This window comes from Arachis ipaensis, chromosome B6 (genome assembly GCF_059453495.1).
Source record: "Arachis ipaensis isolate K30076 ecotype BB chromosome B6, ASM5945349v1, whole genome shotgun sequence".
In the NCBI taxonomy this organism is placed as follows: domain Eukaryota; kingdom Viridiplantae; phylum Streptophyta; class Magnoliopsida; order Fabales; family Fabaceae; genus Arachis; species Arachis ipaensis.
The window spans coordinates 62,698,918-62,719,040 of NC_142441.1; the positions used below are offsets into that span (position 1 = coordinate 62,698,918).

Consider the following 20,123-nt stretch of genomic DNA (forward strand, 5'->3'; position numbering starts at 1 on the left):
CCCATTTAATCTCTTGCCCTTTAAGCTTCTGTCATTTAATTTCTCGCACTTTAATTTCTGTCATTTAATTTCTTGCAATTTAAGTTTCCCGCCAAATTTACATTATGTAATTCTCAACTCAATTTTGATTTAGCTCAACTAGAACAATTCTCCAATTAACATTGATCAACCAACCAATCCCTGTGGGATTCGACCTCACTCTACAGTGAGTTTTTACTTGACGACAATCCGGTGCACTTGCCGGTAGAAAATTGTTGAGAGACAGTTTTCGAGTGAATCAAGTGTATGGCGCCGTTACTGGGGATCGGTTTTGCATTGACAATTACTAAATTGGAGGATAACTAGATTGAGCACTTTTCTTTTCTTTTGTTAATAGTTTTTGTTTCAGTTTGTTACTGCTAATTTCTGCAATTTTTGTCGGTTTTATTTGCTCATTCACTTGTTAGCACACTAACCACTAGCTCTTTACGATATTACCTCACTATGGAAATTCCAATGTCTTTTGGTGATTATTGTTTGAGACAGAGCTTTTTGCAAGAACGAAAGGAGCAACCATCATATTTTGGCCAATCAAATTTCACGGGAAACCTTCCACCACCATAGGATGATCCCTGCTATTATGCTCATGGTGGGTGGGAGTGTCAAAAACATGAAACGGGGTACTTTCCAAAACCACAAAATAGTCCATATTTTGGTGAAATTGATCACTACTCAAGTTGTGGCTAGGAAGATCAAAATCAAAGAGATCTCACTTATTCATACCCCATTCATCAAGAGCCATCACTTTTCAATTATCCAACCTCACCTCCTAGTTTTACACGTCCAAATTCTTCACCATTTGAGTATGACTCAACACAAAATTCCTTCCCAGATTCATACAATTCATTTCAAAATCCACAAAACTCATTCCATTACCCATAAAAGTCATAAAACTTTGTTGAGAGACAGTTTTTGAGTGAATCAGTAACAAGGTTCTTTCAATTTTGGGATCAAACTCGGCTAAACTAGAATTTGGTTGAGACCGAGTCATTCAACTTAGAAATCATAGCTCATGCATTAAAGGAAATCTAGACTAAAAATAAATTAATGAAAGCAAGTAAACTATCTACAATATTCACATATTCACATAACCAATATCAAAGCACACGTTGCAATCATTCCCCGACAACGGTGCCAAAAATTTGATGGTAAAATTATGGTCGGTCTAGAATTTTCATCGATGGAAAATCATGTCATAGTATAGTCCTAGACCAACTTATAACCCTATCATCAAATTTTGATTTGGTTGTTATAAAGTCAACCCTAATATAAAGTAACCGAGAGTATTGATCTCGGGTCGTCCTCAAGAGAATGGACAAACATGTGCGTCAATATTGGTTAGAATTCCGGGGTTGGGAGTCATAAGCAAGAATTTAAACTACCAAACTAAACATGCAAGGAATCTTAAAGTGCAAGAAGCTAAATCAAGCAATCAAAGCAAGGGACAAGTAATTTCAATCTGGCCAAGGGAAGACATTGGTTGGTTCATCAGCAAAATATTGTGCCAATTGTCTTATTTGCTCTTCTTGATTTCTCCTTGAGATTTCCATATCTTCAATCACCTCTCTTACATTTTTCCTTAAAAACTCACTGAGTTGGGCAATGAAGAGATATATCTTGGAGAGTTTTTCTATTGTAAATTCTAGAAGATTTTGTGGGGGTGAATAGGTTAGACAATTACAGGATGATAGTCCTTGATGAATGGGGTATGTAGCATTAAAATCCCAGCCAAAATTTTGGTAGTTATCATAACAATATGAACTATTTTGTGGCTCTGGGAGGTATTCCATTTTATTTGATTGCTCATACTGTATCATTCCCATCCACCATTAGGATAATGACTAGAATCATTTTGTGGTGGTGGGCAATATCCCATACGACATGATTGATCAAAATGTGAGGTAAACTCTATTCTTACTTACAAAATGATTTGTCTCAAATAATAATCACCAAAAGAAATTGGAATCCTCATTGTCATAGATGAGGGATTCTTAGTGAGGCAATAACACAAACACCTTAGTAGCAAGAGAAAATTAAAAGAAATTAAATGACAAAAACAAAAAAGAAAGGAAAAAAATGTCTAATCTAGGTAATCAACCAACCGGTAGTTTGTTAATCATAATTAATCCCCGAAAACAGCGCCATAAAACTTGAATGTCCACTATAAAGTATTATATATTTTTGGAAAGCTCTGGATGTCAGCTTTCGAACGCCACTAGAATCAACTCATTTGGACCTCTGTAGCTCAAGTTATGCCCATTTGAAGGTGAAGAGGTCAGTCTGTCAGTACCCCAACGTGCCACGCCCACTCTTTGGCATGCCACGCCTTCAATGATGCTCTCTGTCTATTAGAACAGGAATGCCACACCTAGAACCCGACGTTCCATGCCCATTATGAAAATAGAGCTGGTGTGCCACGCCTTCGATATCAAGTGGCACGCCCAGGTTTTGCAATGCTGAATTAATGTCCTTTTTCACCTCCAGTTTTAACGTCCACCCTAGAGTGTTATATATCGTTGGAAAGCTCTACAACTCAAGTTATGTTCCTTTGAAGATGAAGAGGTCAGGCTGGTAACTCTGCAGTGACGTATTTTGCTTCCTGTGTTTTCGGGAGCAATATCTTCCTCAATTCCAGTGTCCATGATAAACCACTATTTTATGGTTTATATTGTGTTTAATTGTGTGGTTTTATCATGATCCTGACCCACTTATTCATTAAAATAGCATGCATTTATATTTCCTTCCTGAAATTATTACATGAGTGAAAACTACTTCCTAGTGAATTTTAATTATACATTTTACTTCTCCTTTATTCCATTCGATGCCGTGATCTGTGTGTTAAGCGTTTCAGGCTTTATAGGGCAAGAATGAGTTGGAGATTGGAAAGGAAGCTAGCAAAAATGGAAGGAACACAAGAAATTGAGGAGATGACCAGCGAGAAGCGACGCGGCCGCATGGACGACGCGACCGCGCGGAGAAGATCAAATCGCAGTGACGCGGCCGCATGGATGACGCGACCGCGCGAAATCGAAAAGCACGAGCGACGCGGAGGCGTGGACGACACGCCCGCGTAGTGAAGCGAAACGCGAATGACGCGTTTGCATAAGCGACGCGATCGCGTGGCATGCGCGATCTGCATAATTTGCAGAATCGCTGGGGGCGATTTTGTACCCTGTTTTGACCCAATTTTCGGCCCAGAACAGCAGACTAGAGCCAGAGAACATGCAGAAACCAGAGACAACATTCATTCTACACAGTTTTTAGTTTTTAGATCTAGTTTTACTCCTCCCCTAGGTTTTCTCTCTACACATTCATAGTTCTTAGGATTTAATTTTCTCTTACTTTTTTGGCATTGGAACGTTGAGAAGAGTTATTACCTCATCAAGACTTCGTCATTCTAGTTCGTTTTCTTTACTTGGCTTTACTCTTCCATGTTCTTTGCTTTGTTAATTTTACCATTGAAATATTTTTAGGATTATTTAATACAAGGATCACCTTTATTTTTAATTGACTATTTCGATTTTTATTTACAATGTCTTCCTTTAATTCCTTTTTATATGCTATGAATTTTACATTCACAATTGATGGGAAATTGATTGAAAGGAACCCTTGAGTTGGGAGGCTTGAAAGAAAAATTGTAATTGGGTTTGTGGTTAGATTGCCTCTTAATCACTAACACCAATCCTTTTTAATTAAGTGGATTGCAACTTGTGAACGGACGTAACATTCCAACTTGTTTGACTTTCCTTTACCTAGTGAAGGATAACTAAACAGGACAACCTTCAATTGTCAATTAATCCTGAGAGCATTCCAACAATAATAGGGATTCCAACTAATCAATTCCCAGTCAAGGCTTTTATTTACATTATTCAAATTCACCAATTTAATTTCCTGTTTGCTCAATTCAACCCTTTTTGAAAATCTATGATTAATAAAATAGCACACTTTTCTGCAACTCGTTGGGAGACGACCTGGGATTCATACTCCCAGTATTTTAATTTCAATTTTCTGTGACATCTTTCAAAATTGATAGGCAGATTTCTGGCGAATTAAGAACTATACTTGCAACGTATATATTTTAACAATTTTTAATTCGCCAATTTCTGCCCGCATCAATTTTTGGCGCCGTTGCCGGGGAGTTGCAATAGAGTGCTAATGTTATTAATTAGAATTTATTTATTTGCATTTTATTTTATTTTGCTACTATGAGCTGCATGTTTCTTTCGCTAGATGACGCGTTCACTTCCTGATCCACGCTTGCCAGTATTCGATCCTGAGATTGAAAGAACTATCTCACGAAAAAGGCGAGCTCGGCGTCGTTAGTCCTCTCTGAGGGCGGATTTGAAACACCATCTGAGGAAGAAACCAGCCCCCGTTCTACTGATTCGGTTGATTTACGTACAGGTAACATGGTGGCAGCCAGAAGAGTTACCATCCAGGAGGAAGGAGCCTCTGATTTTACAATGCAACCGTTTCAAGCGCATCACCCAGTGGTGGCTACAGATTTTGAAATAAAGAACGCACTGCTCAATTTGATGCCGAAGTTTCATGGCTTAGCTGCTCAAGAGCCTATCAAGCACCTGAGAGATTTTCAAGTAGCCTGTTCTACTGTCAGGCATGATGGTGCTGATGAAACTTCAATTTTGCTGAAAGCTTTCCCGTTTTCTCTTGAGGGAAAAGCAACAGAGTGGTACTAAACTCAACCCCTAGCAAATGTATCAAACTGGGATACGCTCGGAAAAGAGTTTTTGGAGAAATTCTTTCCATCTGAAGTTACTGATAAACTGAGGAAAGACATTTCCACAATTGTTCAAGATGACGACGAGACTCTCTTTGAATACAAGGAGCGCTTCAATAATCTTCTGGAAGCATGCCCCCACCACAGGATCGACAAGATAGTGTTACTCAGCTATATCACACAGGGCATGAGGCCCCAAGATAAGACCACATTGGAAAGTGCTAGCAATGGGTCTATGAAGAAGTACAAAACCACTGATGAGGCATGGCAATTGATCAGCGACTTAGCTGAATCAACTAGGAACCACAGGCGGAAACAAGGCCGTTCAAAAGCCATTGCAGAAGTATCCTCTAGTAGAGAGACTACTGCTCTAGCTCAGAGTATCTGTGAAATGACCAACTTGCTGAAGCAGATGCAATTGAATCAACAACAAGTTCAGCAAGCTCAACCTTCTCCAGTACAGCAAAGCCAACAGTTAGTCCCATAGAGAGTTTGCGGAATTTGTGCTGATTATAGCCATTATACTGATGAATGCCCACAACTCTAACAGGAAGACAACATGGTAGCATCCACCATAACTTCTATGATCGCCCCAACCAAGGGTACAATCAAGGTGGAAATAATAACCATGGATGGCAGGACAATTCTAACCAGAATTGGAGGGACAACAATAACAGAGGAGGCAGAGATAGTCAGGGAAATCAGAGGTGGAATAATAACAACAACAGGCAGTAGAACCAACCTTACAGAGCACCTCACCTGAGGCAGTCCCAAGGACCACAGAATACCCAACAGCAGACCTCTCAATTTACTCATCCTTCTTCATCTCCTAATGAAGAGCTACTAAAATTTTTTGAGCGAAGTCAACAGACCATGGAAAATAACATTAATGCCAGTCTGAATGGTCTGACCGCTACTTTGCAAGCTCTTGTCTCACATATTGGATCAATGCAAAATTCCAATAACCAACCTTCAAGTTCCACTGGAATTCCCTTTCAACCATTACCCAATCTGAAGGGGGCATTAATGCCATTACCCTAAGGTCTGGAACCACACTGCAGGAGAGGAATCAGGAGGAGCCAAGCCCACCAGAGCAAGCCTCACATGAAGAGGTCGTAGGAATAGAAGATGTTGAAGAGGAAGAAGACATACAGGACATAACTAAAAAAGAAGAAGCCCAACCACAGGAGGAAGTACCAAGAGACGCAGACACTACAGAAAACACCACTCCCATTCCATTTCCACAACTTGCAAGGAAGCCCAGGAAGCAGCTGGAACCCGATCCCAAAATGGTAGAAATATTAAAAAAGGTTGAGGTAACCATTCCTCCTTTTGATGTTATTCAACAAGTACCTAAATATGCAAAGTTTCTAAAAGACTTATGTATACATAAGGACAAAATTAATGAATTAGAAACTATTCATTTAGGTAGTTCCATATCTGCTTTAATGGGAGGATTACCTAAGAAGTGTAGTGACCCTGGTCCTTGTATAGTTAGTTGTACTATTGGTGGAGTAGTAATTTATGATTGCATGTGTGATTTAGGAGCATGTGTTAGTATAATGCCTTTGTCTATATATGATATTTTGAGGCTCCCTCCCTTAAAAAGGTCGGCAGCTCGTTTTGTGTTAGCAGATAAAAGCATCATTACAGTGGCTGGAGTTGCTGAAGATGTTTTGGTGAACAATAAAGGGCTTACATTCCCCACTGATTTTTATATCTTGGAGATGCCCCATAATGACTCAGATAAGCCATCATCAATCCTACTTGGAAGACCATTCTTGAAGACATCAAAATTCAAATTGGATGCTTTTTCAAGAACATACTCTTTTGAAATAGATGTCCGCATAGTAATCTTTAATCTGAATGGAGTCATAAACAACCCTCCAGAAGATCATTCTATCTTCTAGTGTGATGTCATAGATGAAGATGTAGCTGAAGTTCACAAGGAAGAGTTAGAAGAGAGGCACATTGGACTAGGTCCAAGTGTGGGTACCCTCTTGACTGACAATGAGGGCACAGCATTTTCACAAGCTCCAGACAATCCAGAGCCTAACCATGATCAGAAGTTAGAACTGAAACCTCTTCCTCCACATCTCAAATATGCTTATCTTGAAGATGAGCAGAAGTTCCCCGTTATCATTGCAAGGGAACTCACTTCCCAACAAGAAGAGCAGTTACTTGATGTACTGAGGAGGCATAAGAAAGCAATTGGGTGGAGTTTGGCAGACATAGTAGGCATCAACCCTCAAGTATGTGAGCACAGAATATTTTTAGAAGAGGGAGCATGACCTGTCCGTCAACCCCAAAGAAGATTGAATCCCACTATCTTGGAAGTTGTAAAAAAGGAAGTGACTAGACTATTGGAAGCAGGTATCATCTATCCCATTTCAGACAGTGAATGGGTTAGCCCAGTACAGGTGGTGCCCAAGAAGTCTGGAGTCACTACAGTGAAGAATGAGCATGGAGAGCTCATAGCAACTAGAGTTCAGAATGCTTGGAGAGTCTGCATTGATTACAGGCGTCTCAACCAAGCTACCCGTAAGGATTACTACCCACTTCCATTCATTGATCAAATGCTGGATCACCTGTCAGGTAAATCACATTATTGCTTTTTAGATGGTTACACAGGTTATTTCCAGATTCATATAGCTCCCGAGGACCAGGAAAAGACCACTTTTACATGTCCTTTTGGGATTTATGCTTACAAGAGAATGCCCTTTGGCTTCTGCAATGCACCAACTACTTTCCAAAAGTGTATGATGAGTCTTTTCTCTGATCTTATTAAGGACTGTATGGAGGTTTTTATGGATGATTTTAGCGTTTATGGTGATTCTTTTAGCCTTTGCTTAGATGGATTATCTAGAGTATTAGATAGATGTGTTAATACAAACCTTGTATTGAATTTTGAAAAATGTCATTTTATGGTAAAACAAGGGATTGTATTAGAACATGTGATATCTAATAATGGAATTTCTGTAGACCCAGCAAAGGTGAGTGTTATTTCTAGTTTACCTTACCCCTCTTCTGTGAGGGAAGTCTGTTCGTTCCTGGGCCATGCAGGTTTTTACAGGAGATTTATTAAGGACTTTAGTAAGGTATCACTTCCCTTATCCAGATTACTACAGAAGGATATTGAGTTTGAGTTCAGTGAAGATTGCAAGCAAGCGTTTGATAAGCTGAAGGCCGCCCTGACTCAATCTCCAATTGTGAGAGGACCAGACTGGAGCCAGCCATTTGAAATCATGTGCGATGCTTCCAACCATGCAGTAGGAGCAGCGCTGGCTCAGCGCGAAGGTAAGGATCCTTTTGTTATTGCTTATGCTTCTTAGACTTTAGACGCTGCCCAATCCAATTATACTACTACTGAGAAAGAGCTTCTTGCTATTGTTTTTGCTCTGGATAAATTTCGAGCTTATTTACTTGGTACTAGAGTAGTAGTGTATTTGGACCATGCAGCTTTAAAGTATCTATTATCTAAAAAGGAGTCCAAACCAAGGCTCATACGTTGGATACTGCTATTACAAGAATTTGATTTAAAAATAAAGGATAGGAGTGGTAACTAGAATTTAGTGGCAGACCACTTAAGTCGCCTTGAGCACATTAAGGATGATTCTGCTCCTATAGATGATAATTTTCCATTTGATAACCTGCAAGCAGTATCTGAGGTATCTCCCTGGTATGCACCTGTAGCTAATTATCTAGTTAGCCGCACATTTCCTCCTAACTTTTCTAAGCATCAAAGAGACAAGCTGAAAAGCGAGTCTAAATATTATATATGGGACGACCCATATTTATGGAGATGTGGCGCTGATCAGGTAATTAGACGGTGTGTGCCTTAATCAGAATTCCAGTCCATCTTAGAGGCCTGTCACTCATCTGAGAGTGGAGGACATTTTGGCCCTCAAAGAACTGCTAGAAAAATCTTGGACTGTAGATTCTGGTGGCCTACTCTTTTTAGAGACGCTGCTGAATTTTGTAAATCTTGCCCCCCATGCCAAAAATTTGGTAATATATCCAGGAGGAAAGAGATGCCTCAACAAATTATGCTTTTCTGTGAAATTTTTGATGTTTGGGGCATTGACTTCATGGGTCCATTTCCAAATTCTAATGGTTATATTTATATATTATTAGCTGTGGACTACATTTCCAAATGGGTGGAAGTAATTCCTACCCGCACTGTTGATGCTAACACTATTGTTTCCTTTGTGAGAAACCACATTATTTGTCGCTTTGGATCACCACGAGCAATCGTGAGCGATCAAGGCACCCATTTTTGTAACAGGAGACTAACGGGATTAATGAAGAGGCATGGGATAATTCATAAGGTTGCAACAGCATACCATCCTCAGACCAATAGGCAAGCCGAGGTGTCGAACAGAGAGATAAAGGATATCTTGCAAAAGATAGTCAAACCTCATAAAAAGGACTGGAGCACCAGGCTATAAGATACACTCTGGGCATATAGAACAGCATACAAAACACCCATTGGGATAAGTCCGTTCCGCTTAGTTTATGGAAAAGCTTGTCATCTCCCTGTTGAGGTAGAGCACAAAGCCTTTTGGGCAGTCAAGGAGAGCAACATGGGGATGGAGAATGCCGGAGCTGAAAGGAAGTTGCAACTGCAAGAACTGGAAAGCCTTCGCCTAGAAGCTTATGAGAACTCAAGACTATACAAGGAAAAGATGAAGGCTGCACATGATCAGCACATCAAGAGGAAAGAGTTCCAACCTGGGGATTTAGTCCTCCTTTACAAATCTCATCTGAGGCTCATGCCAGGCACGTTGAGATCCAGATGGGAAGGTCCATACAGAGTAGAGAAGGCCGAACCGTATGGAGTTTATCACCTAAGTCATCCTTCAAGTTCTGAACTTATCAAAGTTAATGGACACGCCTGAAGCTATACCATGGCGAGAAGATGCAGAAAAACAAGGAGCTTGAGATCTTCCTCTTGGAGGATCCCCACATAGCAGAAGATTGAGCTAGTGGAGCGTCCAACTTACGGACGTTAAAGCAAAGTGCTAGGTGGGAGACAACCCACCATGGTATGATCGTTCTTTTCTTTTTTTTTTTTCGTTTTTCATATTCAATAACTCTTCTCTTTATCAGTACTTTCGTGCATCTGCATCTGCATATTTAAAAAAAAAAAAGAGGAAGGTGCCACGCGACGCGATCGCATCAGCGACGCGTCCGCGTGGCAAGGAGAGGAGAGAAAAATAAAAAACGAACAGAGAGTCATACTGTAGCGTGGCTGGAGGCGTGCCAGTGGCACAAATCAACCCACGCGACCGCGTCGCTGACGCGTCCGCGTCGTATGGGCATAATGGCCTCCCACGCGACTGATGGTGTTTTTGTGGAAAACTGAATTTTCCAAAACACCCAAAACTAACCGGCAAGTGCACCGGGTCGCATCAAGTAATAATAACTCACGGGAGTGAGGTCGATCCCACAGGGATTGAAGGATTGAGCAATTTTTGTTTAGCGGTTGATTTAGTCAAGCGAATCAAGATTTGGTTGAGAGATTTGTGATTAACAAAATTTAAATTGCATGGAAAGTAAAGGGAATGGGTAAATTGCATGAAAGTAAAGAGAACTGAAATTTAAAGTGCTGAATCTTAAAGAACAAGAAATTAAATGGCAGAAACTTAGAACGCAAGAAATGTAAATTGCAGAATCTTAAAGTGCAAGAAATGTAAATGGCTTGAATTGTAAAGGGAATTGGGAATTGGATTCGCAGAATTTAAACAAGGAAAAGTAAATTGCAACAAACAGAGAAGTAGAAGATCACTTGGATTGAATCGGATCTATAAACAGAAATGTAAATGAGATTGAAAGCAATAAACAGAGAATTGAAAATGGGAAATCCGGATCTCAGGACCCAAGAGACTAGATAACCAAGTCTAGATCTCAATGCCTTCCTAGATCCAACAAGAACAATTGCAAAGGAATTGTAAATTGTAAATTGCAAAGAAAGTAGAAGACAGAAGCAATTAACCAAAATGGAAATTCAATTATACAGTAAAATGAAACAGAGAGAGATCCCAGGATGAGATTGAAACAGATTTTCTTCAATTCTCCAACCCAAAATCCAAGACAATTGTAATTGAAATTGAAAGCAAGAAAACTAAGAGGAAGGGAATTCAATTCTCCTTCCCCGAGACTTAGAAATTAAAATTTACTCAACACCAAAAGCTCTCCGAAAACTCTCTATGAAAACTAAAAGGAAAGCTCTCTGAAAAACTTCAAGGAAAAAAAAACTCTTCTCCAAAAACTTAAATCCTATGCTATTTATACACTTTCTTCAAATGGTCTTCAAGCCTTCAATTGGGCCTTTGCTCTTGATGGAATTGGGTTGATAGAGGCCTTGGTTGATTGCTCTTGGAGTTTGGAGAAGAACCGAATTGAACCGGGTTTGGAATCATGAAAGCTTGAGTAAAAGTTTGAGTAAAAGTTTGAGGCAAACTTTTACTCAAACTTTTCACATCAGCCACCCTCTTTTGCTGATACCAACGTTTGGGCAAAAGTTTGGGGTCAAACTTTTGCTCAAACGTTGGCCTCCCCTTGCACACTCATGGCGCCAACGTTTGCCAAAAAGTTAGAGGCAAACGTTAGCGCAAACTTTTTGTTGATTTGTGATGTCAAAAGTTTGCCAAAAAGTTTGAGGCAAACTTTTGCTCAAGCTTTTTGCCTAAAAGTTTGCACAAAAGTTTGAGGCAAACTTTTGGTCCAGCTTTTTGCTCCCTGGTTCATTTTCAATTATTCCAAAAGTTTGAGCTAAAGTTTGAGGCAAACTTTAGCTCAAGCTTTTTGTCCTCTCTTCCTCCTAGCCATTCCTCCTTGCTTCAACCTTTCTCCAAGCTTTCTTCACCTATCATTAATCAACCAAACACATCAAAGCTATGCTCAAAATCATGAGATATTCATCTTTCATAATATGTGACAATTATAGCATAAAACCTCATGAAATTGCATTAATTCATCTATGGTTGATTAAATCGAAGGAAGCATGAAAATCTACCCAATTGGCTTGCTTATGGCTCAAGAAAGTGCATAATTCAATTGAAAACAAAAGAAAAAGGCTAGTGAAACTAGGCTAAGATGACTTGTCATCACAACACCAAACTTAAAGCTTGTTTGTCCCCACGCAAGAAATGAATTTTGCTCAAAGGTTCTTTCAATTAAGACGGATTGAAGAATAAATTGTAAGGTCCTGTGAGTGAAGTGATTAAGTGTCAGTGGGGTGAACTCTAAATCATATGCTCATACAAGGGCTTCAGTGCTCACTAGTCCTCACATATTGGGAGTCTTAGGTCTTAGGATTTTCATCCAAATGGTATCATGGAGATCTCTTTATATGTAGTCACCGTGAAGCAGCTTATAGTCTCTTTGCTTTGGCCTTGACTCTAAGTGTCATGTCTCAAAGCGGCTCTTTAAATAAGCTTTCAATCAATACTCCTAAACCAGTTGGTTTTAAGGTATTAGGTGTTAAAGCACCCCTAAGGATTTACTTGCTCAAGCCTCTTTCTTTGGCACAACTCAACCACAAGCATTTACTAGGCTAACAACTCTTTGAGTCATTGTTTCTTCTTTCTTTTCTGCCTAGTAATTGATGCTCAGAGCCTTGGGCCATGTTCTTTTTTGCTTTTGTATTTTCTTTATTTTCTTTTGTTTTGTTTGCTGCTTCTTGGATCAATAAATTTTTGAAAATCTCCACAATACTTCTTTGAACTTCATGTCCTGCCTATGAGCTCCCATGCAAGTTTTCATGAGCATGCAACCTCAATACATAATCATACAACTAGAACCGCCACTTCTCCTAATCTTTTGCTTGCCTCAAAATTGTTTGATTTCTCAATCCTTCTTTTCAAAGAACTTTCATGTGATGCAATTTTTTTTTTGAAATATTGAGTGCAAACAAGTTTTGGAGAGTATAGTGTTGTAAATGATCAAGCATCTTGCTTATTGAATTACAGAAAAACTATGCTATGCAGGCAGGCAGGGGTATTATGTAACTTTCAATTTAGCAGCATATGATACAAAATAATCACTGAACAATACAACCTTTTGGAGTTCGCTTGCTTTCCTCTTCCTCATCATCATTGCCGATCTTTACATTCCTCTCTCTTCCTTTTGATAGATGATGCTAAATATTTCCAAAAGTTTGTATGATACCCTGCAGTGATATTGAAAGTTGCTTGTTCCCCAAGCACTTAGAGACAATGGTTAGTCTGCATGATTTATTTGTAGGCCTTTGAACATACTTTGTTGTGGGAACACCAAACTTAGTACCTTGCTGGTGCACGAAATTGTGACGTCCAGGCGCAAACTATTCCTGGCACGTGAGCAACTTGGTACGCGTAATCGTGATTACACATTCATAATTTGTCACAACTTCGATATAACTAACCAGCAAGTGCACTGGGTCGTCCAAGTAATACCTTACGTGAGTAAGGGTCGAATCCCACGGAGATTGTTGGTATGAAGCAAGCTATGGTCACCTTGCAAATCTCAGTCAGGCAGATATAAATTGATAATGGAGTTTTTGAATATTATATAATAAAATAGGGATAGAAATACTTATGTAAATCATTGGTAGGAATTTCAGATAAGCGAATGGAGATGCTTTTCGTTCCTCTGAACCTCCGCTTTCCTGCTATCTTCATCCAATCAGTCTCACTCCTTTCCATGGCTGGCTTTATGTGATACATCACCACTGTCAATGGCTACTTTTGGTCATCTCACGGGAAAATGATCCAATGCCCTGTCACGGCACGGCTAATCGTCTGGAGGCATCACCCTTGTCAATGGCTTCATCTTATCCTCTCAGTGAATAATATTCTCACGCACCCTGTCACGGCACGGCTATTCATCTGTCGGTTCTCGATCATGCTGGAATAGGATTTACTATCCTTTTGCGTCTGTCACTAACGCAATCATTGAATCCTACTCGGAATACCACAGACAAGGTTTAGACCTTCCGGATTCTCTTGAATGCCGCCATCATTCTAGCTTACGCCACGAAGATTCTGGTTAAGAGATCTAAGAGATACTCATTCTAGCTTATTTCATGTAGAACAGAAGTGTTTGTCAGGCACGCGTTCATAAAGGAGAAGGATGATGAGCGTCACACATAATCATCACCTTCGTCACGTTCTTGGGTGCGAATGGATATCTTAGAAGTGAAATAAGATGAATTGAATAGAAAACAGTAGTACTTTGCATTAATCTTTGAGGAACAGCAGAGCTCCACACCTTAATCTATGGAATGTAGAAACTCTACCGTTGAAAATACATAAGTGAAGGTCCAGGCATGGCCGAGATGGCCAGCCCACTAAAACGTGATCAATAGTCTCCTAAGATGAACAATGGATTAAAACTGAGACCAAAGATGTCTAATACAATAGTAAAAGGTCCTATTTATAATAAACTAGTCACTAGGGTTTACATGAGTAAGTAATTGATGCATAAATCCACTTCCGGGGCCCACTTGGTGTGTGTTTGGGCTGAGCTTAAGTGTAGCACGTGCAGAGGCCATTTGTGGAGTTGAACGCCAGTTTCTGTGCCAGTTTGGGCGTTCAACTCTGGTTTTGGATCCTTTTCTGGCGCTGGACGCCAGATTTGGGCAGAAGGCTGGCGTTGAACGCCAGTTTACGTCGTCTATTCTTGGCCAAAGTATGGACTATTATATATTGCTGGAAAGCCCTGAATGTCTACTTTCCAACGCAATTGGAAGCGCGCCATTTCGAGTTCTGTAGCTCCAGAAAATGCACTTTGCGTGCAGGGAGGTCAGAATCCAACAGCATCAGCAGTCCTTCTTCAACCTCTGAATCTGATTTCTGCTCAAGTCCCTCAATTTCAGCCAGAAAATACCTGAAATCATAGAAAAACACACAAACTCATAGTAAAGTCCAGAAATGTGAATTTAATATAAAAACTAATGAAAACATCCCTAAAAGTAACTAGATCCTACTAAAAACACACTAAAAACAATGCCAAAAAGCGTATAAATTATCCGCTCATCACAACACCAAACTTAAATTGTTGCTTGTCCCCAAGCAACTGAAATTCAAATAGGATAAAAAGAAGAGAATATACTATAAATTCCAAACTATCAATGAAACATAGATGCAATCATATGAGCGGGACTTATAGCTTTTTGCCTCTTGAATAGTTTTGGCATCTCACTTTATCCATTGAGGTTCAGAATGATTGGCATCTATAGGAACTTCAGATTTCGAATAGTGTTATTGACTCTCCTAGTTCAGTATGATGATTCTTGAACACAGCTTCTTTATGAGTCTTGGCCGTGGCCCTAAGCACTTTGTTTTCCAGTATTACCACCGGATACATAAATGCCACAGACACATAATTGGGTGAACCTTTTCAGATTGTGACTCAGCTTTGCTAAAGTCCCCAATTAGAGGTGTCCAGGGTTCTTAAGCACACTCTTCTTTTGCTTTGGACCTTGACTTTAACCGCTCAGTCTCAAGTTTTCACTTGACACACGCCACAAGAACATGGATAGGGACAACTTGGTTTAGCAGCTTAGACCAGGATTTTATTCCTTTAGGCCCTCCTATCCACTAATGCTCAAAGCCTTGGGATCCTTTTTATTTTCCCTTGCCTTTTGGTTTTAAGAGTTATTGGCTTTTTGCTCTTGCCTCTTGGTTTTAAGAGCTTTTGGCTTTTTCTGCTTGCTTTTTTTCTTTCTATATTTTTTTTTCTATTTTTTTTTTCGCCTATTTTTTTTTCTGCAAGCTTTGTTCTTTGCTGCTTTTTCTTGCTTCAAGAATCATTTTTATGATTTTTCAGATTATCAAATAACATGTCTCCTAGTCATCATTCTTTCAAGAGCCAACATATTTAACATTCTTAAACAACAACTTCAAAAGACATATGCACTGTTCAAGCATACATTCAGAAAACAAGAAGCATTGTCACCACATTAATATAATTAAGCTAAGTTCAAGGATAAATTCGAAACTCATGTACTTCTTGTTCTTTTGAATTAAAACATTTTTCATTTAAGAGAGGTGATGGATTCATAGGACATTCATATCTTTAAGACAAAGTTACTAACTACTAATGATCATGTAGTGAAGACACAAACATAGATAGGCACATAACATAGAAAACGAAAAACAGAAGAAAGAAGAACAAGGAATGAATCCACCTTAGTGATGGTGGCGTTTCCTTCTTGAGGAACCAATGATGTCCTTGAGCTCTTCTATGTCTCTTCCTTGTCTTTGTTGCTCCTCCCTCATTGCTTTTTGATCTTCTCTTATTTCATGAAGCATGATGGAGTGCTCTTGATGTTCCCCCCTTAGTTGTCCCATATTGGAACTCAATTCTCCTAGGGAGGTGTTGATTTGTTCCCAATAATTTTGTGGAGGAAAGTGCATTTGAGGCATCTCCGGGATCTCATGGAAATGAGCTTCTTGCGCCTCTTGAGCTCCATGACTGGGCTCTCTTGCTTGCTCCATCTTTTTCTTAGTGATGGGCTTGTCCTCTTTGATGAGGATATCTCCCTCTATGTCAATCCCAGCCGAATTGCATAGGTGGCAAATGAGGTGAGGAAAGGCTAACCTTGCCATGGTGGAGGACTTGTCGGCCACTTTGTAGAGTTCTTGAGGTATAATCTCATGAACTTCCACCTCTTCTCCAATCATGATACTATGGATCATGATGGCCCGGTCTATGGTAACTTCAGACCGGTTGCTAGTTGGAATGATTGAGCATTGAATAAACTCCAACCATCCTCTAGCTACAGGCTTGAGGTCCAATCTTCTTAGTTGAACCGGCTTGCCTTTGGAGTCAATCTTCCATTGAGCTCCTTCTACACATATGTCCATAAGGACTTGGTCCAACCTTTGATCAAAGTTGACTCTCCTTGTGTAGGGGCGTGCGTTCTCTTCCATGTATGGCAAGTTGAACGCCAACCTCACATTTTCCGGACTAAAATCTAAGTATTTCCCCCGAACCATTGTAACATAGTTCTTTGGATCTGGGTTCTTACTTTGATCATGGTTCTTGGTGATCCATGCATTGGCATAGAACTCTTGAACCATTAGAATGCCGACTTGTTGGATGGGGTTTGTTAGAACTTCCCAACCTCTTCTTTGAATTTCATGTCGGATCTCCGGATACTCATTTCTTTTGAGTTTAAAAGGGACCTCAGGGATCACCTTCTTCTTGGCCACAACATCATAGAAGTGGTCTTGATGGGCTTTGGAGATGAATCTTTCCATCTCCCATGACTCGGATGTGGAAGCTTTTGTCTTCCCTTTCCCTCTTCTAGAGGATTCTCCGGTCTTGGGTGCCATCAATGGTAATGGAAAAACAAAAAGGCTATGCTTTTACCACACCAAACTTAGAATATTGCTCGCCCTTGAGCAATAAACAAAAGAATAGATGAAGAAGAAGAAGAAATGGAGGAGAGGGAGAGGGAGATGTGGTTTCGGCCAAGAGGAGTGTAGAGGGGTGTGTTGTGTGAATTTGATGAAGAATGGAGGTCTTTATATAGGGAAGGGAGGGGGGTTAAGGTTCGGCCATATGGGTGGGTTTGGGTGGGAAATTGGTTTTGAATTTTGAAGGTAGGTGGAGTTTATGGGTAGGTTTATGGGGAAGAGTGGATGGATGTGAGTGGTGAAGAGGTGATGGGGAAGAGAGTTTATTGGGAATAGAGGATGATTGAGAAGAGAGAAGAGAGTGAGTGGAGGTATGTGGGGATCCTGTGGGATTCACAGATCCTGAGATGATCCTGTGGGGTCCACAGATCCTGAGGTGTCAAGGCATTTACATCCCTGCACCAATTTAGGCATGTAAAATGCCCTTGCACACAACTCTGGGCGTTCAGCACCAGGTTGGTGCCCATTTTGGGCGTTCAACGCCCATTTGCTGCCATTTCTGGCGTTGAACGCCAGAACCATGCTTGTTCTGGGCGTTCAGCGCCAGGATGCTGCCCATTCTGGGCGTTCAGCGCCAGAACCATGCTCTGTTCTGGCGTTTGAACGCCAGACAGATGCTCCTCCAGGGTGTGATTTTTCTTCTGCTGTTTTTGATTCCGTTTTCAATTTTTATATTTATTTTGTGACTTCACATGATCATGAACCTACAAAGACATATAACTAAGGAAAATATAGTTAGATAAATAAAAATTGGGTTGCCTCCCAACAAGCACTTCTTTAATGTCAATAGCTTGACAGTGGGCTCTCATGGAGCCTCACAGATGTGCAGAGCTTTGTTGAGACTCTCCAACACCAAACTTAGAGTTTGGATATGGGAGTTCAACACCAAACTTAGAGTTTGGTTGTGGCCTCCCAACACCAAACTTAGAGTTTGACTGTGGGGGCTCTGGTTGACTCTGCTTTGAGAGAAGCTTTTCATGCTTCCTCTCCATGGTTGCAGAGGGAGATCCTTGAGTTTTAAACACAAGGGAGTCCTCATTCCATTGAAGGACTATTTCACCTCTGTCAACATCAATCACAGCTCTTGCTGTGGCCAGGAAAGGTCTTCCTAGGATGATGGATTCATCCTCTTCCTTTCCAGTATCCAGCACTATGAAATCAGCAGGGATGTAAAGGCCTTCAACCTTTACTAACACGTCCTCTACTTGTCCATAAGCCTGTTTTCTTGAATTATCTGCCATCTCTAATGAGATTCTAGTAGCTTGCACCCCATAGATTCCCAGTTTCTCTATTACAGAGAGGGGCATGAGGTTTATTCCTGAACCAAGGTCACACAGAGCCTTAAAGATCATGGTGCCTATGGTACAGGGTATTATGAACTTTCCAGGATCCTGTCTCTTCTGAGGCAATGTCAGTTGATCCAGATCACTTAGTTCATTGATGAACAAGGGAGGTTCAACTTCCCAAGTATCAATGCCAAATAATTTGGCATTCAGCTTCATGATTGCACCAAGAAACTTGGCAGTTTGCTCTTCAGTAACATCCTCATTCTCTTCAGAAGAGGAATACTCATCAGAGCTCATGAAGGGCGTAAGGAGGTTCAATGGAATCTCTATGGTCTCTAGATGAGCCTCAGAGTCCTTTGGTTCCTCAGAGGGAAGCTCCTTATTGATCACTGGACGTCCCAGGAGGTCTTCCTCCTTGGGATTCACGTCCTCTCCTCTCCTCACAGGTTCGGCCATGGTGCTTATGTCAATGGCCTTGCACTCTCCTTTTGGGTTCTCTTCTGTATTGCTTGGGAGAGTACTAGGAGGGATTTCAGTGATCCTTTTACTCAGCTGGCCCCTTTGTGCTTCCAGATTTCTAATGGAAGACCTCGTTTCATTCATGAAACTCACAGTGGCCTTGGATAGATCAGAGACTAGATTTGCTAAATTAGAAGCATTTTGTTCAGAGTTCTCTGTCTGTTGCTGAGTGGATGATGGAAAAGGTTTATTATTGTTAAACCTATTTCTTCCACCATTATTAAAGCCTTGTTGAGGCTTTTGATCCTTCCATGAGAAATTTGGATGATTTCTCCATGATGAGTTATAGGTGTTTCCATAAGGTTCACCTAAGTAATTCACCTCTGCTATTGCAGGGTTCTCAGGATCATAAGCTTCTTCTACATAAGAAGCCTCTTGAGTACTGTTGGATGCAGCTTGCATTCCATGCAGACTCTGAGAGATCATATTGACTTGCTGAGTCAATATTTTATTTTGAGCCAATATGGCATTCAAAGTATCAACTTCAAGAACTCCCTTCTTCATAGGCGTCCCATTACTCACAGGATTCCTTTCAGAAGTGTACATGAACTGGTTATTAGCAACCATGTCAATGAGTTCTTGAGCTTCTGCAGGCGTTTTCTTTAGGTGAATGGATCCACCTGCAGAAGTGTCCAGTGACATCTTTGATAGCTCAGATAAACCATCATAGAATATATCCAGGATGGTCCATTCTGAAAGCATGTCAGAAGGACACTTTTTGGTCAACTGTTTGTATCTTTCCCAAGCTTCATAGAGGGATTCACCTTCTTTCTGTCTGAAGGTTTGAACATCAGCTCTAAGCTTGCTCAGCTTTTGAGGAGGAAAGTACTTGGCTAAGAAAGCTGTGACCAGCTTATCCCAAGAGTTCAGGCTGTCTTTGGGTTAAGAATCCAACCATAATCTAGCTCTGTCTCTTACAGCAAAAGGGAAAAGCATGAGCCTGTAGACTTCAGGATCTACTCCATTAGTCTTAACAGTATCATATATCTGCAAGAATTCAGTTAAGAACTGAAAAGGATCTTCAGATGGAAGTCCATGAAACTTGCAGTTCTGCTGCATCAGAGAAACTAATTGAGGTTTCAGCTCAAAGTTGTTTGCTCCAATGGCAGGAATGGAGATGCTTCTTCCATGTAA

At 40.4% G+C, this 20,123-nt stretch overlaps 1 non-coding gene across 1 annotated transcript; it reads left to right on the forward strand.

The window, feature by feature from the left end:
* The first annotated feature begins 19,685 nt into the window (after positions 1 to 19,685).
* Positions 19,686 to 19,793, forward strand: LOC148555825 (small nucleolar RNA R71). Its single transcript, XR_015887320.1, has one exon. It is a non-coding gene; the product is annotated as a small nucleolar RNA R71 (small nucleolar RNA).
* Positions 19,794 to 20,123: the final 330 nt, after the last annotated feature.